General features: G+C 41.6%; 1 protein-coding gene across 3 annotated transcripts in view; it reads left to right on the top strand.

Moving 5' to 3' along the window:
- plxnb1a (plexin b1a) overlaps nucleotides 1-27,498 on the top strand; it is a 71,131-nt gene that overhangs the window by 6,301 nt on the left and 37,332 nt on the right. The window contains exon 1 of one of the 3 annotated variants that reach the window (XM_084367674.1): nucleotides 24,254-24,389. The exons of the other annotated variants lie outside the window; for them this stretch is intronic. The gene's annotated coding sequence lies outside the window, so the exon portion shown is untranslated. Of the gene's footprint in view, nucleotides 1-24,253; nucleotides 24,390-27,498 lie in introns of those variants that run through there. 3 annotated transcript variants of the gene reach the window in all.

Below are 27,498 nucleotides of genomic sequence, written 5' to 3'. Positions count from 1 at the left end.
GTCACTTGGGCTCCCAGGTACAGTAATTGCCTACCTATGCCGACTGGCTCACACTAGAGCCAATAGAGATGCGGAGAATTACAAAATTATCTAATGTGCAGTTGCAGCCTATGGTCAAGATAAAACATGATTGAAACAAGAATTTGATTTTAAAATGAATGAGCAACATCACCAATGACAAAATGGAATATAAAACATTTAATTACATCAGCAAGATTAGTCACTGTTCAGATGTTAGAAATAAGCATCTAATATGGTCAAGCTTAACCCTCAGTGATGTAATCCTTATTGAAAATCTAATCTTCTTATATGAGGACAGAAGAAGGCATGCCATGTTAAAGCCATAGGGTGTGGTTTTTTATTGTTCTGAGCAGCCCTCAGCCCCGGGACAGTTGTGTACGTACCATGCCACCAGCCCTCGGTCTCAGCCTCAGCCACAGCCCGTCCCCTTCCCCAGCTCCCTGGAGAGCCTCGGCCCAGCCTGCAGCCCAGCCTCCAGACAAAACCTTAAACCCCCAGCTGCCCTCTTCTATATCGCTGCCTCAGGCAGTGTCCACTATAGAATTAGAGTATATAGATGTGCCCTCTGTGAATCAGGGTAATTCATTGCAACACCGAAGCTTACTGGAATAAAATCTTGCCCTTGTTAATGTCATTTTTTCTCATGTTATGTTTTCCAGTAACTGACAAGTTTTAGTTCCACACAGATTTTATACTGAAAGTTCAGTGGAATTGCTGCTGCTGTGGGAACTGAAACACTCTTGTGCACTATTGACCTGGTTATTTATTCCCTAATATAACAGCTAGTGATGCACCAGTCAGGTCTTTTGGGACAGATTCAGAAGATACATTTAAAAATGGCACAACCAAAAAGATTTACAAAAAGTTGTGTAAAACAGAAATAAAACAGAAATAAAACAGACTGTGATCATTCTTTTTTGACATAAACCCAATTAAAATCACTTCAGAGACGACGTGTTTGATATTTTACCTCATCACCTTCATTGTTTTTTGTAAATATATGCTTCTATCTTCTATCTAATGGTGCGCCAATCGAGATATTTGGGGCCGATCACTGATTGCTGGAAGCAGATCAATACCGATCATCAATCAAAGGATGTTTCTTTCCTTCATTGTCCTCTGTCAGTGTTATTTATTCGTGGCATGCTAAATAAACCTGTTTTGTACAGTCCACCAGTAAACAGGTTAATTAGTAAGAGGTAATAGTCACATGATTGGGTATGACGGGGCATTCTGGAAAGCTCAGTCGTTCACAAGCGAGGATGATGCTCATAGTGATCTCGGGACTGATCGCCCACTGACCCTGTAGTGTTAAACACAATGACCAACCATTTGTTGATTTAAGTAAGAGTTCCCATTCTGTCTGTTTCATTTCTGTCTATATCCGAGCCCTTGGTGCCAGACTGCTACTTACACATGTGGGCACAGTTGCCTGCAGCCAGAAACATAAACCCTCCTCCCTCTGAAGCTGTTGCCCCTAACACGCTGCCACAGGCCCCTGGACAGTTGCCTTTGGACCCAGCATAGCTATGTTAGCGATCCGACTGACTCACAGGTGGAACATTCCCTTTCTTAAATAAACGCCTCTGCATTTGTCCGTGGGGTTTCTAGCAACTGTTAGTAATGCCCTGAAATGTTGTCCTGAATGTGACACACCCACTGACACTTGATTTGTGTCATTGTTAGTTCTCAAGATTATGGCTCCAATTAATTACTTCTGCAAACAAGGAGTGAGAACCACCAGCGGTCGATGAGCGATCAATATCATTTGCACACTTGTCAAGATAACATTCTGGGAATCGACTGATCAAACGAACCTGAACTCAACTGCTTCACCTGGCTGTCAGTCGAGCTAATGGATTTGGAATTTACTTGTTTGTACACGCAGAGTCCACCAGAGGCTATTGCTAAGTCAGCTTCTCTGCTCTTATTGTCTGCATGGGCTTGCTGTTAGGCAGGGGTTCATCTGATCCTCAGGTTTATCAGCAGTGAAGGGGATTGTCAGAGTGTCAGTTAGATCCTCATAGAGCCGATGGGTTAAATCCCCTTAGGCTACTCAAGAGACGGGGATAAAATGAGAAGAATCTTTTCCAGGACTGTTGATTAGCCCATTGATTATCTGCAAACCATGTGGTCTGCATATTCTTTGTGTTAAACAGTCACTGATAGTAATGCCGTTTTGTTAACCATCACTGTTGGACAAAGTTTTTAGTCCTATTTTTACCATTTGACTCTGGCTCAGTGAATTACACAACCAATTACATTTCTCCTTGTGCTGCATATTTGCTGATGAAGTAACCTCAAAGATTTAAACTAGCTCTGTTATTACTTCCAGTACAGGAAATTATTTTTATTCCATAACACAACCTTATTGAATTAACCCACTCTGCTGCTAAAGTTTCTCCCTTCCTGCGGATGTGTTTTAAGAGGATTCTCGTCGTGTTTACACTTTGGAATCGGCTCACTCAGTACTTCAGTTTTTATGCTGTGATGGTAGCGAAAGTGCAATCCTCTTAAGTCTCCCGCTGATTAATGAAAAGCTGAGGGGAAGTAATAAGGTTGAAGATTAAGCCGTAATACCACCAGGGTGAGTTTGCCAGCCACCCAGTATGAAGTCCACTCGCTGTCCAGGGCAGATAAAGCTGGCTGCTGGTTAATTTAGACTCATCTGAAGGAGACTCATATGTACAGTAAGTTTACATCCACTTGTAAACATGTATGTATATCATGGCAGTCTTGAGTTTCCAATTTATTGCCAGTCTGCTGGGTCAAACAAATACATACAGTAATTCTAATAATTGGTTAAATGTCCCTTGGCCGTTTTCACCCCAATTAGGTGCTCTTGATAGCCACCCACAAGCTTCTGGTCACCCTCTGACTTTTTAACTACTCCTCTTGAGGGATGAAAGAAAGTTCAGCTAAATTTGTAGCTTCCTGGCACAGACTTGTTTCTTCAGCACAGTCCACATGTTCTCGATGGGATTCGAGAACATGTGGACTGGGATTCAGGGAAAGGCCAAAACCTCAATTCTCGCCTGATTTAGCTGTTCCTTTACCACTTCTGATGTGTGTTTGGGATTATTGTCCTGTTGGAACACACAGCTGCACCCAAGACGTCGCTGTCACACTTTAGGGAAGTGTAGTACTTGTCCATGACATTGCAAATAAAAGATGTTTTAATTAAAACAGTGTTGATATTTTACAGAGTTCTATCACACAATGGATAATTATACAGTCTTGTTAATGCATACAAAGTGTAAATAAAAAGAGAAAAGGAAAACTGTTGAATAAAAATCACTATCCATTACCTCCATTTTTTTATTTTTAGAAAGTTGAGTCCCACTTTCTCAACCTATAGAAAGATTTAAATATAGTCTTCATTGTCTTAATGCATTCTGTTGAGTTGCATTATAGATGTTGGCATTCCACTTACTGTTAACACAGTAGCTCAACGGGAAATGCTTATCTCATTTGATGTGAGATTCATCCGGAAGGTTGGTATTGAACCTGAGAAGAGGCTTTAAATTACCCTGTTCTCCGGCTCCATGAACTGACAGATAGATGCTTTTTCTGTCAAACTACTCCAAGCCTGAGTGAGTGGCAGCTCACTCTCTGTTTTATTAGATGAGGAGAGGAGAGGAGAGGCGTACTGCTCTGTGCTGAACGGTATAATTTAGTGAAGGACCTTGGCCCGTGGGCAGAGTGTAGCAGAGAAAACCATGAATTTGTGTGTGTTTCCTCCGAATGCAGCAGCTGCAGCAGAAAGAGCAGGAAGTCATTTAGATGGTTTGTTTGACCGGTTTGACCACGGCAGTGGAAAAGTCTGCCTCATTTCTGTGATGCAGTTGGCAGCGAGCCACAATAAAAACATGCCTGCTTATTAACATAAAGCCAAGATTATTGACATAAGTACCCCAGAACCTCTGTGGAAATTGCTTTTATGCTGGATTTGTTGATGTCTTCGGTAGATCAGTACTGCAGTTATGTGCTGCAGAATCATACATAACAAGCCATTTAGACTTGTTCTTCTGAATTGTATCTTGAACTGATCAGTGAAGAGCTGTCTTTTTCTAGCGCTGGTCCTCCAATTTCTTCTCGAAACTCTTAACAACAACGAAACAAAAATATTAATTTGCAAAGAAACCCTATACAGTTAACTTTACCCACTTTTTGCTTTGTTTTAAAGGGACATTCAATGACTTTGAATGATCTATGTTTAAACAAGCAGAACTGAAAGGTTGCTGATGAACCCTAACCCTAAGCTGTAATCATGCTTCTCTGAAGATACACCCAAGCATCCCCACTCAGAGAACGTGTTAGAGATATGTTTATCTTCTTTGCAAAGATCCTCTATTGATTTTTTTGGGACGAGGGCTCACTTGTATGATAAACTGAATGTTTTGTGCTGCTGATGGTCTTAACCCTTGATGAACTGAACTAAAAGATCATTTTCTGTTTGCATTTGGACTGTGGAGTTTGCCTGAAAAGGACAGTTTTTGTTGGGTTTGGTTTTATATATTTTCAGTACATTTCTGTATGCTGAACTGTGTTGGCTAGTCACTCTTGTTTGTTTTTGAGACATTGAGGCAAGGTGTGTAGGCGATTGAAGTGGGAACATGTGGAAAGTGCTGGTGCATCCGTGTAGTGGGTTGACTTCTGAAAATTCAAAACCAGAATCTGTCTGATGTAAGGCTGACTGGCACCCCAAACAACATATGGTCAATCCACGACTATGGTTAACCAAGGCTCATAGATGCCCATGCCTCCAAAATCTGAACTACAGGTCCAAAAGGGATATGAAAACAAACATAATTGGGTGATAGTTGTCTCTGGGTTTGTTACTGCGTGCAACACCTTTCACAAAACAGTCATTTGATCAATCGTTAAAAAATATTGATTGGGTGCCACAGTAGCACAGTTGGTAGAGCGTGCATCCCATGTACAGAGGCTGCGTCCTCACTGCAGCGGCCCAGGGTTCAAGTCTGACCTGCGGCCCTTTCCTGCATGTTATCCCACCTTCTCTCTCATCCCGTTTCCTGTCATGTCTCAAGCTGTCCTATCGAATAAAGCCATGAAAGGTGAAAAAAAATTGCTGCTTTAAGTACACAAAAAGCACATAAAATGAGAGCATTCGTGTGCAAATGCGGGCTGCGATAACCACAAGCTCGAAAAGTTAAGCTTTTTCCAAAATCAGGACCCCCCTACTCATTAGGTTCATAATTATAGCAACAGCAAAGTATATAAGTAAGTAATGACTGCAAGTTTGAGAAAAGTTTGGCCACGAATACTCTCACTGAAGCCTCAAAGCCCCAAAATTGGTATCTGTGACAGCCCTACTGTTCAACAACTCAGCAGGAAATATGCATTAGGGTCATTTTTTGCTACAAGACAGCAGAAATCTCACTTCTTGTTAAAATAAAGTAAGATATTAATGCTCAGTGCTTTGTTTAGATTTTCCGGATGTAACAGGAGGAGTGGTCCAGCCGTCTGTGGGGGCTAAGCAAACAGTCTACAGCGTGTCTGAGTGTAGAAGGGGAGTATAGATTTTCACAGCGGTTACAGCACAGCTGACCACACAGTGTGAGAACAGGGGGAAATGACACAAACACAGTAACCAGATCATTTACTGTCCTGAATTTGTGACAGCTTGACATTTATGTCTTTCTCTTTCCTGTGACTCTGTCTCTGTCACTCTGTCTGCTCTTCTGCACAGTTGGTGAACATGTTATGTTCGCGGGAAAGTCAGTGGTCAGACAGCGACTGTTTACAAATGTCAATCACATGAAGTCATTCAGTTTAACATTCAATCAACTTCTTTATATTACTGAATGCTGCTGAGAAAAGCAGAATAACACCGATCATTACTCGTATGAAGGAAATGAAAAAGATTTCAGGAAGCTTCTGGAGTCCAGTTGAAAGCGAGAGAAAGTCTTTTGTTAGATTGTTCTCATGAAGAGTAAGTTTCAGATTTGATAGCAGACTAAAATGAGATCCCGGATATCTCAGATTAATACCCTACGATAGTTATAGGTAATACCTACCGAGTCTATTTTTCTTTTAAAAAAGACCCATGAAGAACGTTATCGTGTTTTTATTTTGTACTTGGTTGTTCTAGTGTTCTGTGTTGGATTCACCAAACACTCTTGAATGGACAAAGTTGTCGGAAATTGCTTGTTTCAACTTGATGAAAAGTCTTATTGTTGCAAAGAAAACCATTTAGCAGTAGCAGTAGTCTATTAGGTGGTATTACTACAGCTGTACACTGCAGTATGATGGATATAAAGAGGGAACAGCTTGGCATGCCAAAAAATGCCAAAGCAAAGTGGACCATGACTTTAAGTGGACACGACAGCCATATAAATGAATGACAGAATATCATATAGTCTCTTGGACAGTGACCTACATTAAGAAGCAGCTGCTGGAGTAAAAATAAGTTTTTCTTGGACATTCTGAGCTCTAAGATATAAGTTGCCAACATATGCCAATAAAATCATTTTTAAGGTATAGTATGCATGTAAAAAAACAAAACAAACAAACAAACAAAAAAACCACAATGTAAACACTCAGAAAAGTAATCTTTCATCACTTAAAACCCATTAGAAGTATGTGGTTGTGTCTGTATCTGCAGAGGCCCTGCCCCTCCGTCTGTATTTTCTTATTTCCTTAGTATTTTGCAGTGTGTGGGACATTTCAGGGCTTACGAATGTACAGAGAGCTGTGGCTCTGTTTGTTTGACTAAGACTGGGGCGAGCTACACACACTCATACAGAGGCAGGACAGAGAGTCAGACAGTGGACATGATGAAGTCTGCACTTCAGCTGCATTTACATAAATTCTGGAGGGTTTTGCAGAGAGGTGGGTGTTTTTATTTGTGCTTTAGAACATAACCGCTGTAAAAAACAATCAGAAAATAATGTTTTAGTTCTTTGATTTATTGTTATTTTAGTTTTTCATTTATATTTTAGTTTGGTAACTTATAATAACTTGAAATTGATCGATTAAAATTGATGTCCAAAGAAAAACATTCTATACAAGAACATGGGTGAATGTGGCAAGTTCTCCAAAAAGGAAAAGTATATCTGCCAGCAACCACTTAGCTTAGGTTAGTTTAGCTTTATTCATCTTATTTTAGATTAGCTTAAAGACTAGATACAGCTGAAGACAGCTAGCCTGGCTCAGTCCATATGTAAGAAAATTCAACCTATCAGCACTAATTAATACGTACCCTTAGTTTTCAGTCCAGATTAAACAAACAAGGAAAGTAAGTTAATGAGTGAGCTGGAGATGTGCTGATTTGAAGATTTTGTTACTTTTGGACAGGGCCAGGCTAACTGTTTCTCCCAAGTTCACTGTCGTAGAGACATTTAATTTTCCTGGCCCTGACCACACACTGTCCTTGGTTATTGACAGATGGTAGCTGCTCACTGTGCGTCCATCTCCAGGTGGGTTCCCTCCCCCCTCTCTGTTGTTCTGGGTTTACACAAATGATACCTCCCACCAGGTTCAGCCCACAAGCTATGCAGTGTGCTTATTATTGTAATATCATGCTTTCACATGAAAGTGGGTGAATGCAATATGAGAAACAGACCAGAAGTTGTTGTTATTGCGTGTGTGTGTGTGTGTGTGTGTGTGCATGTCTGCGTGTGTGTGCGTGTCTGTGTATGTGTGTGTGTGTGTGTGTGTGTGTGTGTGTGTGCTCCAGCCATCAGTGGTCTCCATTAGTTGAACAGTAGTCGGATCAAGTCTGTTTGTCCAGCTGCTGAATCACCCCCTACCAGGATCTCTCTCTTATTCTCACTCTCTCTCTCTCTCTCTCTCTCTCTCTCTCTCTCTCTCTCTCTCGCTCACACACACACGCACACACACACTCATGTGCTGATAACAATCATTTCTAATCCTAAACAAACTTTAACTTTAACCCCTGACTAACCCTAACTTAAATCTTATCCAAAGCTCTTTTTTTCAGAATTTGGGAATCGCGTTACAAAAGTACTTTGAATGTCTTACTGGTTTTCACAAAGTGCGTTATCCTATACCCCCTCCACACACACACACACACACACACTGTGGCCTTCTGGCTTTGTGTCCCATCTAAATGGATCTTCCTCTCCCCCTCTTCTTACAGAGGCATGTCTCGATAGGCCATGTCCGTCTGCCTCCCTCTCCTCCCTCTGTCCCTCCCTCCTGTCATTCTCTGCCTCTTTTCTTTCGCCGGGGTCCACAGTTTGACCCCAGTTGCCCTTGACACATGCATTTCTATAGCTTCAGCCAATCAATACAGACTCCTGTGGCCCGGTGTCAGACGGTGGGTCCACTAATTGAAACCAACAACAACCCATGGTGAGAGAGAATGAGCATTTTCTTTTTGTGCATGTGTGTGTTGGATTGATGAATGAGGAGGATGGAGGATCTGCCACATTCACATGGTGATCACCCAGTCCTCATCTAGTGTTGAGACCTTTGTTTTTTTTTGCACGATTAGCGAGAAAAATTGTACCGCAATCATGTCGGCTGTATGACAGCAAGATGAATGTGGGCTGAAAATTATGCATTCAGAGAGAAAAAAAATAATAGCAGCCTACCTCAAGGACAAGGCTGGCATTATTGTGTGTTTTTCTCATTCTAAACAAATCCCAGGAATCCCCTACCCTGCTTGTGTCTGTGGTCCGTATTCCAGTCATGCATATTGAGGATGTTCTTGGACAACAACGGAGCTCCATGGCTCAGAGGAATAACATATATCAGTCTTTGGATACACACACAGTACTTTCTTCAGTCTTTTTTTTCAATGGCATCGTAATTTAAGGGCATATTGATGACAATTTTATGTAGGCAACTACTTTTGTTAAGAATTATGCGTCTGCAGAGCTTGTATAAATGTGCACAATAAAAGTATCTCTTTTCCTTAAAAACATAATCATGATTGTGAATGAAGAATGTACAAAATTGTGGGGTCCAAAATGATTGTTTTGTTTTGTTCTATTGTGTGTTTCCAGCTTGTAACAATGTTTGTAAGCCAGTGGTATAATGCTGTTGATATTATGTGGTATCTGTGTTTTGTCAGCATAACGGGTCTTGGTAGTTGCCAGTGTGTAAAAAAATGTAGTTCTACACAATTATGTGCCCAGCATACTGTTCTGCCCTAATGCTAGCTAGCGCTAACAACATTAATGTATGCCTACATTAGCAATGTTAGTGTTAGCAAATATAAGCAATGCTAACGTAAGCCATCTGGCATTAGCAGCATTAGCTAGTGTTGGCAACTAGTTAGCGTTGAGGGGGCAGATGATTGGAACACAGTGATGTTATAACGTGAATGCGATGGAAGGAGTTTAGTGGCTGAGTCTTACCAATAAATACTCTGATGACAAGACCAAAATAACATTGATTGTTTGATTGTATCAAATTATAACCTTAAAAAACAGATGTAACAGCAATTAGCAATTATTATTATTTTAAATCTTAATATGGTGATTATTGAGTAGTGGTTAGTGAGTAACACAGCCCTGTCTATGGACTGTTTTTCAACCATGTTTTAACTGTGTTGTCTGTTAATGTCTGTGTGAACCCAATATGGCGTGTTGAACAACAGAATAACAAAAGGTGTGGCATGTAAAAGTAATAAAATGTATCTCAAATAACTGTAAAACTGTATGGAGTCGGAAGAGGAACTGAAATTCCCATGAGCACATGATTTACAGTGTCATGGACAGTCTGTTGCCTTAAATGACAACATATGTTTTATTACTCATAAATACATGAAGCACTTGAATAAATGATAGAAGAGAGCGCTTTCTCTAAAAGGACTTGAACACATGTCGGCTGTGTTGTTGTGTTGCATCAAGCAGCTGCACTTGTAAGCGAGTCTAATGACAAAAGAGGATGCAAATGGGCGATGAGGAAGAAGCTCTTAGCCTTTTAGCTCTTCTGTATGACTGAAGCAGGTGACAACAGCACGGTGCAACTGTTGCTCCAACAAATGTGGAAAAAAAACACAGGATACGCTTCATAGAGTGTGGAATGGAAATAATAAAACCAGACAGTAATGTCTGCTAGGGTGTCCTCAGTATCTGCAAAACACTCGCGGAGTTCAATTCTGAGCTTGAATGAGAACAAAAGTAATGTTGGCTTGGTTGTGTTGAGCAAAAAAATGGGGGAGGGGGGGGGTCCTTTCAAAGCTACTGTAATTAATCCCAAGCATCAGTCAGACTATTCTCATTAATAATGCATTTCTAAGCAGCAGTCCTGACGTAGGGAGTGGATTCAAGTCTTTATTCAGAGATTCAGCAACAATGCCAAGCAACCCTCGGAGCCAATCTGCTTTAGCCTGAAAGCCAGCCACCAAGAACAAAACATGTTTCATGTTCAGCCATGTTTCGATTTTTGAAACAATAAACAAACAGGTCTGTCTTACAAAGCACAGTAACTCCAACTGTGGTCAAAATTGAGTTATGACTGAAATTGTGAAAAATTGCAATAACTATAAAATCGAATCAAATCAAAGGCAGTAAGTGTTGTTCATACACTCGTCCTTAGTTTTTGTGAGCTCTCTCTCTATATATTTTTGAATTATATATATATATATATATATATACATATATATGTGTGTATATATATATATATATATATATATATATATATATATATATATATATATATATATATACATGAATGTTATATATATTTGAACTATATATATATATAATTTATAGGGTCATAGGTCATGTGAAAATTACTTAAAGAATACATATTTAATTAAAACATAACCACTGTTCCACCTACAACCCATTTGGCTGGGCAGTCAAAAAACTTTGAACCTGTTTCATGTTAACGTAGCTGCTGTGGTTAGCCTTTGTAGGGCACAGGTTAAGTTGAAATTGAAATACTTGGATACATACATCTATGCCTGTCCATAATCTGTAGTCATAGCAGAGCATGAACACACCAAAATCAAACGAGGGTCAAGGTCTTCACCAAATGAAAAATAATCTTTTTCAAACCTTGAATTGAAAGTTACCCATTTTATTACCCATTGCAGAAATACCACCTGGTCCACTTTGTAGGTCTGACTTACTGTCTTTCCTGTATTGATACTATGACACAGTTTAACCTGTTTAAACGTATTCTGTCTCAAATACACAAAGAACATGGTACAAACATCCCTATAATGACACTGAATATTCAGATTCACAGCAGGTTCAACAGGATGTGAATTTGAAGGTTAAGGCTATTACAAACCGAAGCGTAAGAAGCTTTGCAGTGGGGACCTTAAGTAGTGGAAGATGTGCTTATCTCCTTTATAGTACTTAAGTAAAGGTATTAGTTGAACAATGTGAAAATACTTCATTACAAGTCCTGCTTTTAATTCAGGGAAAGCACAGAATTATGGTAAACAAAATGTATGTAAGTATCAAAATTGAAGTACTGGATCTGCAGTTGTCTCCTGTGACTGATACTGTCTATCATTAGGTGTTACATCATGTAATTGTTAGTACTGATGCATCCACGTGTTGGCAGCATTTTACTGTTGCAGCTGGTCTAGGTGGGTTTTTTAGTCGTATAGCTTCCAACCTTGAACAGTTCTTAAAATGAAACCATTTGAGAGGCTTAGAGAATCATTAATGTTTGAACTGCTAACAGCTTATTGGCAGGTATTAACATCCACAAAGGTTGGGAACCACTGGTTTAATTATTAATGTAGTAAGTTATTGCATTATATAATATATAATATAGCTTATACGTAATGGTCACTGTCAGATAAATGTAGTGAAGTACAACATCCCTCTCAATTTCTCTCTGAAATGTAGCAAAATGGAAATATTCAATATACAGTAGTACATCAAAAGGTATCTCTAAACAGTATTCAACCAATATATCCATGTATATCCGTAACATTACTAGACTGAATAGTGTAAGGAATCAATGCATACCTGGTGCCTATATTACCCATAATGCAACCCGTTTGATTGGAGGTTAAGGTGTGTTATGCTCGTAGCAGCTAATGTAGCCTCGAGCGTCAAGCAGAGATGAGGGGCGGGCTACAGCACCGACTCAAGTGACATCACTCGAGGCAATTTTTCAGACTTTTCAGACACGGCTCCCTCTGGAGCCAAAAAGCCTTTATACAACCTACCTACAACTGCATTATTTCATGTATAAAATCATCGCACTTCCTCTTTAAATACACAGTTTGTAAAGTAAATCTACTTAGTTTCCATTCAGCCATTTGGAACCTAATTTGATTAGTTTGTATTTGTGCGATGCTCCAGCCTCACGGCCCCAGCTGACGCCAAACAAGCTGTGTCTTGGTCTGTTGTGTCCACAGTCTCTGCAAAGAAGCTGTTGCTATAACGAACAAGCCTGATGGCAAAAACATCTAAAATAGCCGGGTGAAATAATGACATTTCCCTTTTAAGAAAGCAATACACTATGTCACTGTGAGGACATTGATGTGTGTGTGTGTGTGTGTGTGAGTAATGTTCCAGTCTGTGCGGATCAGTTTGAGATTCTGTTTGTCTTTCGCTGGTCTGAGCACAGCCAAAACCATGCGGGCAGGCAGCAGGGTCTCTGTAGAGCTGCAGCGGTCTGGCTTTGATCGGGATGTTTGCTTCCACAGCGGCCTCTCTTAAGTTTAGATACAGTGAACTGAATCTGGCTTTTTATGCAGTCTTTTGTTCGGCCTGGTTTTTGTTTCTTTTCGGTCAATTTTGATGTTTTTTCTGTTCATTTCTGCCCTTTCTCTTGTTAGAATTTGCTTGCTCTCTCTCTCTCTGTCTCTCTCTCTCTCTATTTCTCATTATCACACAAACACAGACACACACACACAGACACACACACATAGACACACTCCTTTGTATTTCCTGCCCCCTCCGTCCGTGCTTTTTTTTACCCACCTCTCCCTTGGTTAAACCCTCTGGTTTGATCAATCATTGATGATCCCAGGTGTCTTGAGGGCTCAGGGGAAATCCTGATTGGCTGCATCCCCACACCCACCCCACCACACACACACTCTGACACACACACCTTCTGCATCCCGCTCACAGCCCCCTCCTTTCGTTTCAAGATCAGAGTTAAACCTAACTCCGTACCCTCTCCCCAATCTCGCCCTCTCCTTTGCCGTTTCTTATCTCGCCCTCTCCGCTCTCTCCCCACTGGATGTCGGAGAGCCAGCTTCAATTAAAGAAGCAGTGGGGTGTCCTAAGCCATTAGCCATATTAGTGTTGGGTCCATGCCCGTGCCCCTCCTCGAACAAAGAGCTCTCGATGCCTCCTGGAGCAGTTTGGTTGGCATTTGTCTGGATTTAGTGATATGTAGCCACACACCCTCTTGAAGACGCAGTCGGCGGTGGCAGTACGGCTGTCTTATAATGTAGCACATGATCTATGATGCCCCTGTCATATTTCATTGTGCATTAACTGGACTTGCAGGTGGATTTTACCACTGTGAATACAGGGCTACTCCTCCGTCCTGATAAAGTGTTGTAAATGTCCCAAAGTGAATGAAGCCAAAGTGACCATCCCAAAATCAAATTTAGTTTCTTTACTTTGTAATTATCAACTGCTAGTTGTTAGTTAAAGGTATATATGTCAACCATTAAGTGGGAAGTTCCCACACGGAGCTTCTGACTGGGAACATTTCCTCCAGAGTACTACTCGTCATTGTATTAGAGGGAGAGGGATTCAAAGAGCTAATTCGGTACCTCGAACCTGAATAGGTTATGCCATCCACAGCTACTGTGACTAAAAAAGCCCTTTGAGAAGAAGAAGGATGACCTACACGTCAAGCTAGACATGCTAAAGTTAGCTTTGACAAGCGACTGCTTGACAACTCTCATTAACCAAAACTAACTTCACAACTACCTGAAATGTCTTCACTCCTGACTGGGAGATGTAGTCCAGTGTAATTCTTTTTTCGGCACAGCAACAAAACCAAGTGTGGAAATGGGACGAGCTATGAGAGACCAGTGCACTCCTTACCCTGAGCCTCTCTGACCGGCACATTTCAGACAAACCTGCCGCGAAGCTGACGTGGTGCAGCTCAGCTAGTTGAGTCAATGGAATGCTGGACTGTAAGGAAAGCGCCTCTTGTAGCCTATTTCACGTCATTCACGTTGTTTAGTTTTCTTAAGAACTGGTTAGTTAGCGCACCAGTTAGTGGGTGTTGGGCCATCAAAAGCAAAATTAACTGAAAATAACATCCCTCGATAAATTAGCATACAAGTACTTTTACGTCTAAACTGTACTCAGCTGGAGTATTTCAGTATATTTATGTGCTGTAAGCTTGTTGTGTTCACATTAAACTGTAGTTCACAGTTTAACTGCCTCTCCTCCTGCCAATTTAAATATATATGTGTTGTTCACAGTGTAACATTATAAGAGAAAAAGTAGGGTGGGTTTCCATTGATAGTGAGTTTACTGTGTCCTTTTGGATTCTAAGGTGTCATGTTATTTGTAGGTCGGCCAATGATAGTAACTATAGGCTTGTAACCTCATCAGGAGACGTGCTCCATTGTAGTCGGCACTAGGTTTAGTTTATTTGCAGAGCAATAATTCTGGGTGGATCTTCTAGGGAAGATGCGTGTTCGTCACAAATGCATTTTCTAGTGTCCTCGGGACATCTGGATGCGGTTAGTCTCAAGACCTGGAATATGACTTCAGCTGATTCCTACAACACGCCATTGACATTGTTGGTATTGATAGGAAAAGATGACAACGCACTGAAAAGAGCGAGCTCATGTGATTAATGACATCCAAAATCCCTTCCCTGCTTTCCGGAGGGTTTTATCGTATGCTTAACCTTTGGCAATGATTCCTTTGTCCCCAGATCACAATCACACACCTCAGACCTTCAGCACAGCCAGACTCCACTCATCAATCATCTTTGATTTTCTGCCAGAGATTCAGATACTGGGAAAGCGTCTGCGGGTGTGGACACCGTGTGTGTGTATGTGTGTGTGTGTTCATTGCGCATGTCGACTCTCACGTGCGTGTTCTTGAGCAAGATGGAGAGAGCACAGTCTATTAAGCATTTGACAATTGAAGACCTCCCACTCTAAAAGACCTGCTCAGATTGTCCGCTCTCCCAATCCCAGGAAGCTCAGGGGTGGTGTCGAGGGGGGGGACAAAGGCGTGTCTCCGGGGGGCGTCCATTTTCTTTCTAATGAAGCTGTCCGTCAAGCGGCTTGTTGACAGAAGGCCAGGATATCACGCCCACCTGCCTACACTCAAAAACCACCAGTTCGGGAGCTAAATGAGGTGAAGTCATTTTGAATATAAAAGAAAAAGGAAATGGGAATAGATCAAAACATTGTGATGGGAGCATTTCGTAGTGTTCATTTAGGTTCTGCACTACATGTTTCACAGCTCACGCACCAATGGGGAATTTTCCTCAGCAGTGCAACTAAATGCTGCCACAAGCTTCATACTGAATAGTCGTAGTTCTTGTAGGCATGACAGCAGAAATGAGTATCAAGTGACCATGTTACTTAAATTGATGTATTTCCTTTGTTACAAAGTCAGAATTTTTCTATAATATTTTGCTAAATCTTTGCTCACCTTGTTATACCAGAGTGTGAATGGCTGGACAAGACCCTCGAACAATCTGGTATGCAGAAGATCAAATTACATATTCCTTATTATTAATTAATGAATTTTGTCATTGACATGCAGGTCTGAAAATTTAAGATTTATTAATCATACAAGGCAGTATTCTGTATTTTTTGGGACTTTTTTCTGAATTGCATTTATACTGACCAGCAATTCCAGTTACACTTTGAATGTGCAAACCTAATTGCCATTAAATGTCATTCAGACAGGGCCTGAATTGGAAGCAGTTTTTTTTGTAAAGAGACATTAAAGATGAATTGATTATCAAAATAGTAGTTTTTCTGTTCGGCTCTAATGCAAACACACTAATAACACAGTGAACATTATACCTGCCAGCTTCAACGCATTAGCATTGTGATTTTGAGCATAGGGTTGGGCAATGAATTGACAGATGACAATGTCCACAGTGAAACATTGTGATCAACAATGGTGTTGTTTGGGGGATGTATGTGTGTTTCTGAATTTGAAGTAGTTGTCCTCTCGGAGTTGCTGTGAGGCTGGAGTTGCTCGATAGAACCCACTGTGGTCAACCCTGTTTCCCGATGTCCCTTTAACCCACTGATCTCACCTAACCAAGAATACTGTCTCCTGTCACCACTGACATTACATCCCCATGCTGGGTCTAAAAGTCTCTTTGTCTCCACACCACATGTAACCTAGCTGTGTTCAGCTCCTGAAGCTTGAAACAAAGTTAGCTGGCTAGCTATACGGAAGAAGCTAAGCTAAGAAAACCACGGCAACAAATAACAATAGCACAATTGAGAGAAAAACGCAAACAGTAGCCCAGAGAAAAGAAACACTGCTGCCACCAATGTGACCGATCATCTGGGGTCCAACTGACGTTTAAAATCGAGAAGCAGCAAACTTCTTTCCATTTTCTCTTCAACATGTCAAACACATGACACCTTACAGCAACTCTGAGGGGACGCACTACTTTTTTGGGCCTTCTGGTTGGGGGCCTTTTAAATCACGATGTTACAATGGTACAAGTCTCAGTCGTCGATTACTGATTGTGTAGCACTTGTGTTGATTATTGTTTGATAGGGTGTTTGCTACTTTCTTTTTTATTAATTTGTGGTGACACAAAAATAATCCTAATCCTTCAATCACTTCAGTATTCCGGATCATTGCATCCTTTTAATTTTTGTCATTAGAAATCAATGAAAACTGTCGCTGTGTTACTTGGCATCAGTGTTTTCTAAATGAGGTGCTCACTCCACTTGTAAGCAAACATGACATATGACACATGCCTGGATCAGCACAGCTCAATCAGATATATAGATTTCTTTCTGCTTCAGTAACTGTTTCCAGCTGGTTTTTGTTAATGTTCCTGAAAGCATTATGGTCTTAAAGCTGTTTAACCAGCCGTTTCTACCTTCAGTAAGCACCACACTGGGATCAGGAAGTACCCTCCGGTAGCTACCCAATAAGCATAAATCCCTGTAGGACTGTAGGGTGCGATCCGGAATGAAATGTGAATTAGGAACGCCTGTCACTGGTCCCTTTTTAGGGATTCAGAGGGATTATGTCTGCATGGGTGCCCTGGCTGCAGATGAAACAAGTCTCGGATGAAAGTAGGCAGCCTTAGCATGCATACACACTGATGGTGACCGGCCATGACAATGACGTACTCGGGTCAAGCGTCGTCGTATTGTTTTTCTGGTCAAAGAATCAGGTAGCCCCCAACAACCAAGCAGAAACAGACGCTGACAGAATCAGAAGGTGCTTTTAGAAATCTCGCCGCCAGGGAGAGACACTAAACCAACAGCACAATCCTGATTTTGAAAGAGTCATCATCACATTTTATCTTTATTCTTAGAGAAATGTAAATTTCTTTCAGGGCTGACCCTTATACAACAACACATTAAGGGCGCAGACGCCCATGCTGATATTTGATTTTTCAGCAGACAGACAGAGCAGTCAGTGTGTTAGTAGAACTGACCCTACAACAGCTCTTTCATCAGACTGCCGATAGGGTAGCAAGTTCAGGTCACCGCTCCCAGCTCTGCTGACTGCCAGCACCTAGTCTCACTCAGCCAGACCCATCTCCACAGCGCTGTGTCCAGTGGAGAAAGGTCTGGTTGCAACCATTATTCTGGTACAGTGGAAGAAAACACTCGGCCAATGGCAGACTTCTACCCACAGTTCACATCCAGTGAGTCATGTTAGCGAGCACCGATTGGCACTGTTTCAAAATACATAGGACATGAATGTGTATCTCAATTTCTCTTGGAGTGTATTCCAGTTCCAGAGAAGCCAAAGTCCATTCATCTACAGGCTGCAGCTTGTACATTTCAAAACTTTTGCTGATGATTAAACCGATGATGATGCTTTGTTAACCATCACTCTGTCACCACTCCCTAACAAGTAGGTTACTCCTTGTCTCACTTTGAGTCAAGGTGTTACCTACAGAGTGCTGAGGTTATAGGAATACCTGCTGCTGAGTTTTGACAGGCTCGTCATTACCTGTCATCACATTTGGACCCATCAGAGAGAGACAGCTAATGCTAGCTAGACCGCCTCCTTCCTTCCTTCTTCCTTTTCTTATTGATTGATTGATTTGTAATGTGAATCCAAATGAGACCTGCCCCGTCTCTCTCAGCTGCCTGTACAAGCCTATGGAAGATTTATTGAAGTTGTTTAATGCTGCTGCATTGTAGATTTCTTTGTGAATTTGGATTTTTTTCCGTGACAGTCCAAAGGATTCGACTTCTCCAAAGGACGTTTTCGAGTGTCTCGTCTCAGTGCCTCTCTCCGCTCAGCTAACAGAGAGCGACAGTAGCTAGCATTAGGGCTAACAACAGGCTTCCAGCACAACACAGAAGTTCTGTAGAGCCGTTTAAAAATGACTAAGAATACTTCATCAGTGCTATGGGGGCATTAGTTGACAAACTAGTCTCCATGCAATGCTGGCTCCAAAATGTCAGTCGACCACTGCTTTGGGAAATTGGTCTGCCCACCCAGAGGCTTGAAGCTTGGATGTGTTTCTACAAGTCTGCAAAATGTTTTTGTTTTTTTCGTCTTTTCAACAATCAGAAAAATTCATTCTTGGGTGATTCGGCTTTAGAATGATTTTTTGGATAAATAATCATCAGTATTGTTGATGTAAGGACTAGGTTGGTAAAGATAAGTGTTAAAACAAGTAGAACAGTCTGGTGAGGTCAGATAGTTACATAATTTTACTGTAATGCGGCCTTTAAAACCAGGAACAGACAACACTAAAGCTATATCACCATATAGCAATATATATGACAACATGATAACAATATAATATTGATATATTGCCGTGTCCTAGTCTGGTCTAACCTCAAGAGTGTCTTTCCCTCGTTAAGTAATGATGTAATGATATAATGCTGCAGCGTTTCTCACCACCAGTCCTGCAGAGACAACAGCCGCAAAGAATCCCTGACTAAACATTTAGAAAATGTGTGGCATCCAGATAGGCGCCTGAGATACCAGGCACGGTGGCCACAGAGGGAGAGACGGGCGAGAGGATTTGTTGAGAAGGGTGAGACAGAAGGGGGATGCAGGACCGGCTCCACTTAGCATGCTACGAGTCAAAGGTTCGCCAGGGGTCATGAGCTGCAAACTCATTCATGAATAAAACAAATCATGTTCTCTGATCCTTGTTTCAAACTCAAACATCCAGCAATAAGATCCTCGGGGAATAGACGGGGGGTTCTTTAGGCTTATTCTGGGCTTTTGAGAATATGTACTGTGTTTCATAACCATAGAACTTATTAAACTGGAGGATGGGCAGAAAGCAGACCACATTTTCTACCCTCAGCCCAGGCATATTAGCAATAATACTCTGGTTCACTATCATTGGTCTTGTGGCTGGATATGGCGCTTTTTTTTTTTTTCTTTCCATTTTCTACTGTGTAATTCAATCATGGAGCAGAAAATCACGCTTGATGTTTCCCAGAGCTCCCTGGATCATAACATGATGCTGGAATAATTTTGCTGAAGATGTGCTTACTCAAAAAAAAAAAAAAAAAAAAAAAAGAAATGCTAAGAAGCGTCTCTGGCCTTATAAAGGGACAGGGGAGAGCAGAAGTGTTGTTCGACCACAGACAGTGTGACAAGCTGATTAAAATGCCCACAGACTGGGAGAGCTAGACCTCCACTCTCTATTCACTCGACCCAGGCACGTCGTCACGACAACGAAGGACGACAAAGGGCTTTCTCAGGCTATTGAGTGCTGTGAAAGAAGAGGCGGCCGTGTGTGTGTGTGTGTGTGTGTGTGTGCATGTGTGACTTGGAGTGGACATGTGGCTGTACAAGCCGTAGGTGGTAATGTATGCAGACCATCCACAAACAAATGAATACGCATGCACGTCCCACTGCCACCTCCTTAGCATTCTGCCACACAATGACCATACCAGCGCGTCCTCGATGACGTGATGCTTCATCCCAGCATATGGCCAGTCGACATTCAAACCCCAAATAGTCACAGACAAGCTATTTGAGCTTTCTTTGTCTTTTTTAGACAGGATGCAAATGAACTTTGCCTTTTTGTTGTACTAGTCCGTTTTTTTCCACTCTACTACGGACATGGCTCTGGAAGTAGGAGAGATTCAGTGTATTTAATGGCTTTAAACCTCAGTCACTGTCTGAACTATTACACCAACTTATGAGTGGAATCCAAATTTAGTAACTTCCCTGCTCGGTGCTGGTCTTGGTATATGTGACGGTTAAGGCAGGACTACTGTACATTACTTTCGTCAGTGTTGCTTGATATTTTTATTGCAAGCTTGCTGAAGTTTAAAGGAACAGTTCAACATTTTGAGAAATGAACTTATTGACTTTTCTCCCAAGAGTTAGACAAGAGGCATAACAGCTTGCCTAGCTCCGCCCATAGGTAGCCATACTGTCCACAGGCACCTCTACAACTCAGTAATTAGTAAATTACATTTAGTTTGTTTAAACAAAAACAAACAGTAACAACAACCCTAAAAACAATTTATGTTTTTCCGGGGAGTAATGGGCTGAACTATTTCATGGCTTTGCGCAGGTGCATCAAATTATGTTTTACAATGTGGATTAAACAAACAAGATAACATTTGTGAATTGATTATGTGTTAATTAAGCTATGTAGCTGCTGGTAAAGGCAGATGTTTTGACCTTTGGGTAGAGCCAGGCTAGCTGTTTCCCTCTGCTGGTTTTGATCTTCACATAACTCTCAGAAAGAAAGTAGATAAGCATGAACTATGTCTTTAACAAAAAGCACAATAGATCATAGTTTGATTAACAGGTAAAGCTTTGAATTGAATAAGGCTATAAATGCATATGGGGACTATCAGAGAGCCTTGGACGGCACTACGACAACCTTTAAGTCCCTGAAAACGTACTAAATAGGATTGATGGAGTCCTAGATTAACACAGTATTATATAATATTTAAGTTAGGACACTTTTGGTTATTGAACATGATTGCTTTAATGTCCCTCCCTGGTGCTCTCACTGGTTTAAAGCATGGATGTATTAAGGAGAAACTGGGAAAAGCGTTGGAGGCGGGGCCATGTTCATTCCTGTCGAAGTTGTACAGTTGCGCACGAAGGCCAAGAAAGTTTGACTTTGTGGATATATATATATATATATGCGGTCGAGCGGCTAACTTCCTGTTTAGCCCTCCGCTAACTTGAATGGGGATAAAATGATTTAAACGAGCAACTCTTCTAGACTCTCCAAATGTTATCGAACTGAACAGATCAAATTCTGATAGTGAAACCAGTCATTTCACAGGGGTTGTGGCGGAAAAAATCTATCCACCGTTTTTAGCCTCTCCTTTCACAATGTAAGCTTATGGGAAAAGTGTTTTAGGGACCTGCACTGGGGAGTTGAAATCTTTAAGAGGAGGATTTATCACATAACCCAGCTGCATGTTCATATCTAAATAACTTCACTCAATAGACAAGCTTGTCAGTAAGCAGACACAGGCTCCTGCACATTCAGATGTTTTGCACAAGTGCAAGTGAAAGTTTTTTGCTTTATCATCTATTCCTCCCCTTTCTCACGTTGTCATTTAGCGTGGCCGACTCTCCCACGGGAGGCCCGAGAGCTGAGCTCTGTAATTGTGGCAGGATTTGTTGGCTGCCGTCCGCGCTGTTGTGGTCCAGCCCTGTCAGCTGAGGCCCTTTCTAAGGATCTGACCAGCAGTCACTTAACACGCTCTGTCTTACACACACACACACACACACACACACACACACACACACACTCAAAAAAACACACGTCCACAAGATAATGAAAGCACACAACCACGACCTGAGCTACGTAAAGGCTTCGAGGACCATGCTTTCCCATCAAACTATATTCAAACATGCACTTTTAGATTTATAACAGACATGCTTATTAAGTGGTCATATTTTACTGCACTCCTGGGTCACTTGGGTCCCACAGTCGTTTTCCTGTCACTGGTGAAAAAGTTAAATTGGGCTTCAGCTGCTATTGTCAATCATTTTCATTCTCTCTCGCTGTCTCTCTCCGTCTGATTAAGTCCGTCCACCCCGGCTTCCTCAGGACTGCTCTTTGATCCCTGTGCCTGTTGAATGTTGAACTGAAGAATTACAGCACCATCAGTTCCAGTCTGTCATATTTCACTGACAGCACCAGTCTCTCCTTTCTCCCACCTAGTCAAGGTCAGAAGGTCAAAGACGTCGTCATACACTTGGAGAAAGCAGTTGCAAAAATCTCTGTCTGCTATCCTGTTAGATGAACATCCATATAAAGTATAAGAATTGTCATTGTTGCATTGCAATAGATATATTATTATATAATAAATACTGTATAGTAAGGATTTCAAAATGTGCAGGGTGTGAAGATAATATGACATTATGAAATACAGAAAATAATCATATGAAGGAGGAGATGAGTCAAATATATAAAAGAAGGATTTCATTTTAAATGTTATGAGTTCATACTTGTTTCACAAAGGCCTTTGTCAAGTTGTTATTTATTTCACAATGGCATTATACATAATGACACTTATTTCAAAACTTTTCATGAAAGCAGCACTGTCACAATCCCCTCAACTGGTGCAGTGGTGGCCTAAAGTTTAGAGAACCGAGCTTGGGAGTGGAGTTCAATTCCAATATTGAAATCTGGGTGGGGGAAGTGAAAGGCGGCGCCTGCCCCTCCCTCATCACCACCACTGAGGTTCCCTTGTGCAAGGGCCTTAACCCCAGCTCCAGTGGAGCTGCTTATTAGCCAGCAGATCAGACTGTGGTTGTACTGAGCAGCTCCCAGGTGTGAATGTGTAACTGAGTGCATGTGATCAGGGCGTTGCATTGCTCTCAGTGAATGCCTCATGAATAAATGAAGGTTTAAAAAAAAAAAAAAACTTTCAGCCAAATACATGCTGTTAGCTGATCAGCTAGCTGCTGCTGGTTACTCCTTGCTAGTTAGCACAAGCTGGCATAGATCACCTTGTTCAGCTAAATAAACTGGGGGGTAAGTGTAAGTGTTTCTGCCCTGTGTTTTCTTTGCAATAGCAACTGGTTGAACATCGTTGCTCTAGCTAATGCTAATGCTAACTAACTAAACTAGGGATGCACAGATTGTGAAATTCACGACTGGTACTGATACCGATGTTTAAAAGAGGCAGTTAACAGAGTGTATGCTGGCTGATACTGATTTTTGGCTGAAATATCAGTACATCCCTAAACTAAACTTGGAAACAAGTCGAGTTTGCTGAAAGGAGCAGAGGACGTATGATTGGCTGAGTGGTGAGAGGATGTCATTGGGAAAATTCCATGATGAAATAAAACCAGATTTTCGAGGGTATTTTAAAATAAAGATGTATGTGATAAAAAATAAATAAATAAATGTATTATGGACAGAATGACTGGATGACATTTCATTATAATGAATCCAGTTTTAATAATTTCCCTGACTACTGCACAACTTAATTCTTTATTTATGTATTGGATGTACTTATTTCGGACGATGTCTTCCATCCTGTCTTAATAGCCTTCTTCATAGCAGGCAGTGACCTGTCACAGTAGCTTTAAAGTCCATTTATCCTCTTTTCTTCATCGACATATTAATGAATTTGCCATTCTTTCATTAAATGGCCATTTTGGCCTTCACTGATAATGGATTTTTGTAAAAATGAGCTCTTGAATGGTTATCGTGAATAGAATAGAGATTATAAAAAAGTTCATCAGTGATGGATCATAGCAGATAAAAGTCCTTTGGTCTTACAGTGGACGTCTGGCGGCGCGTGTCACGCTGTACCAAGCAGCTAGGCTTAACACCTGCTTTTCCCAGGGAGAGCGTTACTGTCTCCAGGGTGAAAAGATCCTGTCATGAAACGGGCTGAGCGAGTGTGTATGTGGGTGTGTGTGTGTGTGTGCGCACATGAAAAAGTGTGTTGTGTCTCTGCTCCTCTGTAGATGTGTGTGTGGACTCTCTTTCCAAGGGAAGTGGCTTTTATCCTGTGTCCGTTCAGCGCAGCCACTTGGTGGGAGAGCAGTGAAAGGGACACTATTCCCTCCAGCAGCAGACAGACAGAGAGCCCCTTCAGCACACCGGAGGGACGGAGAGAGAGACCCTCTGTGTCTGCATGTGAACTGAGGGGAGAGAGATGGCCATTGACCCTAACGAAGGCGACGGAAGTGGAGAGGGGCCAAGCATGTGTACATCTGCCTCTCATAATATTAGCGCTCTGTCTGATCTAACCATCTAAAGAGGGACACACAACCAGCGACTCCACTGTGGATGTACATGCTGGATGTAAATTGGGATTGGAGCTGACGTGAAGGGTGATAACACCTCCAGATTGTTGTGTTGGCCTCAACTAGAGTGGAAAAATTGATTTTTATACGCATGCTTTTTGTGTGTTTATATTCGCTGACAGTGACAGCTGTGTTCAGCCTGTTTTTTTTAGAGATTTTGGTTACCTTTTAGGACAACTGATCCGGAGAGAGATGTTATCGGCAGTAAGGTGTCCAAACATGTCTCCGGGTTTTTCAGCTGAGCGTGATCTGCTTTTCTACTCCCTTTTTTGGAGCTCACGCTTCATGAGAAACATGATCAGTGTATTATTTTGTATGTGTTCCAAGCTTGAGAAACAGCAGTATCACATTCAACCCTTAGAACTTGGCCAAACAAACATTTAGGATGTTTACTGTGGACTGTAATCAATTTATTTTAGTTTAAATTAGAGATGCATGACCCTTAACCCCTAACCTGCTCGAAAAATAAACAAATTGCAATTAGTTTGACAGATATTCCCATTGTGGTCTGATTCACATCATGATGATGTGACATATTTTGGAGGTCTACACCAAACAAACATATTTCCCTTCATCTTGAGAACAAGATTTGTAGACCAGAGGCCTCATTTATAAAAATATTCTTGTATTTTTATTTGAACAAAGTCATAAGATCATTTCCAAAGGTGTGCTTGGTTTTGATTAAAAAAAGATGCTGAGAATAAAAAACCTTGCTAAGGTTCTAAGAATCTCATTAGAAACTGACACACATAAATCTATAAAACCTCAAATCAACTCAAATTGAAGGCATTTTTTTTATAATGCAGCACAAATGAGGGTTTAGTTGGGAGTAGCCATGGACCAAAAGACGTAATCCAACTTCATCACAGTGATGACAGAGCAGACACCACACCAGGCAACACGTATTAACCAGTGGACTAAATAGTGGGTTGACAAATGAAGCGGAACACGTAGCGTGGGAGTGTGTCACCACTACACATTGTTCAGAACGCTGGTGATGATTGTGGCCAGCAGAAGGTTTGACAGGGAGACATTTTGCTAGTGTGTTACAGCAAAACAGCAGTCTGTCTTCAACTTCCTGTATGTGGTCTTTCCTGCATTAGGAGTAGGAGGAAACAGGCAAGAATTGCGTTTTCAGGCTTTTTCAAACACAGTGTTTCAATGTAGCTCTGTCGACTCCCTACTTTTAAATCAATTCCAACTGTTTACTGGCAAACGGTGATGTCTGTTCTGTATCTCTTCAATGGTAGCCTGCGTCTGGTCAATGAAAGTCTCGTTGAACTCAAACAGACACTCTCATACTCTCTCTACTGTACTCTCTGGATGGGATCCACAGATGCTACTGTTGCAAAGTCTGGGGCCCGGGGCGAGACGCCAGGCGAGTCCAGCAGAACATAACAATGCAAGGCAGCGCTTCGTGGCTCCAGGCCCAATGTCCCCCACTGTCCCTGCGCTGCTGACCCCACATATTTTATGGGGTCTTAGGCGTTCAGTGGGCTGTCACGGCTCATTAGGAGCTTTAAAAATGAACTTGCACAGCAGACTCTCTCAGTGATTAATAAACATGGACAGAGAGAGAAAGCGAGTCAGATAGGAATGGTTAGGGCAAAAGTTCACTGATGAGACCACATTCTGAGAGGTTTATAGGGGTCTATAAATACACTTGTTGGCACACACAACACACACAAACCACTTTACTACTACCATTGATTGGGATGGGTGTGTCATCCTCCTGTCAGCAGCTAAAAGAAAGCCATTATTAGGGTTTTAAGTGGTGAGTTCAATTAAACTCCTGTTCCAGAGGCTTTTTCACTCCAGCAGGAAAGTAATTCACTCTTATACGTTTCTGTGTGTCTTCACTTGCATGTGAATATTCTCTCCATAGAAGCTTTGTGACCCCTCCTCCCCAATTGAGTTGACAGTCTAAAGGTCTACCAGGGGTTATTTATAGGTTGTTGGACTGCGCCCCATGGCCGAACATGCTGCATACCAGACACAACTGATGAACTCTGGAGATTGTTAGTGAGGAGCATGAGAGAAACCGCCCCTCTGCTCCCGTGAAGGGCGGCGGTGGTATTTGTATCACTAGCAAACACTTCCACAGTGAGAGAAGAGGAGATGTTTCACTTTCAGTGTCAGTAGGTCGTTGCAAAGACCAGCTGCAGCGTATAAAGATGAAGCTCTCGCATCTGAATGGAATGGATTTGTGCTTTATTAGCTTTAAAAGCTTGTTGAGTCACGCTACTCAAATGATGTTGAAGAGTGGTCATTCAGTTGATGAATTCAGTGAAAAATGTTTCATAGCCTTAATAGGTCTCAGATGTCGGAATAAATATCTAAAAATAGACTTCCCCTCTTGTCTTTTACACCCACCACAGCTGTATTTCCTCCGCCTGTGTTCTTCCCCTCCATCTCCACTCAGTCCCACACCACAGTCATCCAGTCTGATCTCACGGTAGCTCGTAGGAAGCCATCATTGCTGGTTGGTAAGAGGAAGTTCCCATGGCGATGGGGTCGCCATAGGCTATAAATATGGTGACTGCGTCATGTTGGCCGGTCAAAGAGCAGGTGAGGACGCCTGCTCAGAGGAGCAGTGAGAATTTGTCTGAAATTGTTCCCAGGCTCTCTGTTACAGAGGCAGAACATCGAGCTTGAAAAGTCATTAGCACAGTACTTGATGCAGCATTTGTTTGTAGTGTGTAGAAAATTCTGTGTGTGCTTTAGCAACTGTTGTTGTCAGTGCCTTGATGGTCCCGGTGTGTGTCAGGAAAACTTTTGAGAAATAAAAGTCTCTTAAAACTGAAACGTAGAGAAATAAAACATGTTCTTCCTCATTGTAATACACTCAGGGGCTTTCCCATTACAGCAGGCCTCATTCAGTCAGAGTCAGGCGTTGCTCCCATTCATTTGCGTGAGGGAAATGTGTTTAGGGTGCAGCCGTGCAGACCGTTGAGGGTGCTGGGAAAAAAAAAAGCAGCTGGTTGTTGCAAAAAAGTTGAAACAGAATCAACTTTGGAGAAATGCCACCCACCATCATGTTGTGGTGGCCAATCACGTAAGCTGATGACCAGACCAGAAGACATGAATGACCAAAAACACAATGGAGTGTGACGTAATGTCTCACATGTAGAAACTC

This window comes from Pagrus pagrus, assembly GCF_965226575.1.
Source record: "Pagrus pagrus genome assembly, chromosome: 11".
In the NCBI taxonomy this organism is placed as follows: Eukaryota; Metazoa; Chordata; class Actinopteri; order Spariformes; family Sparidae; genus Pagrus; species Pagrus pagrus.
Note: the sequence above shows the minus strand (reverse complement) of the source record. Positions and strands in the feature narration are given on the sequence as shown.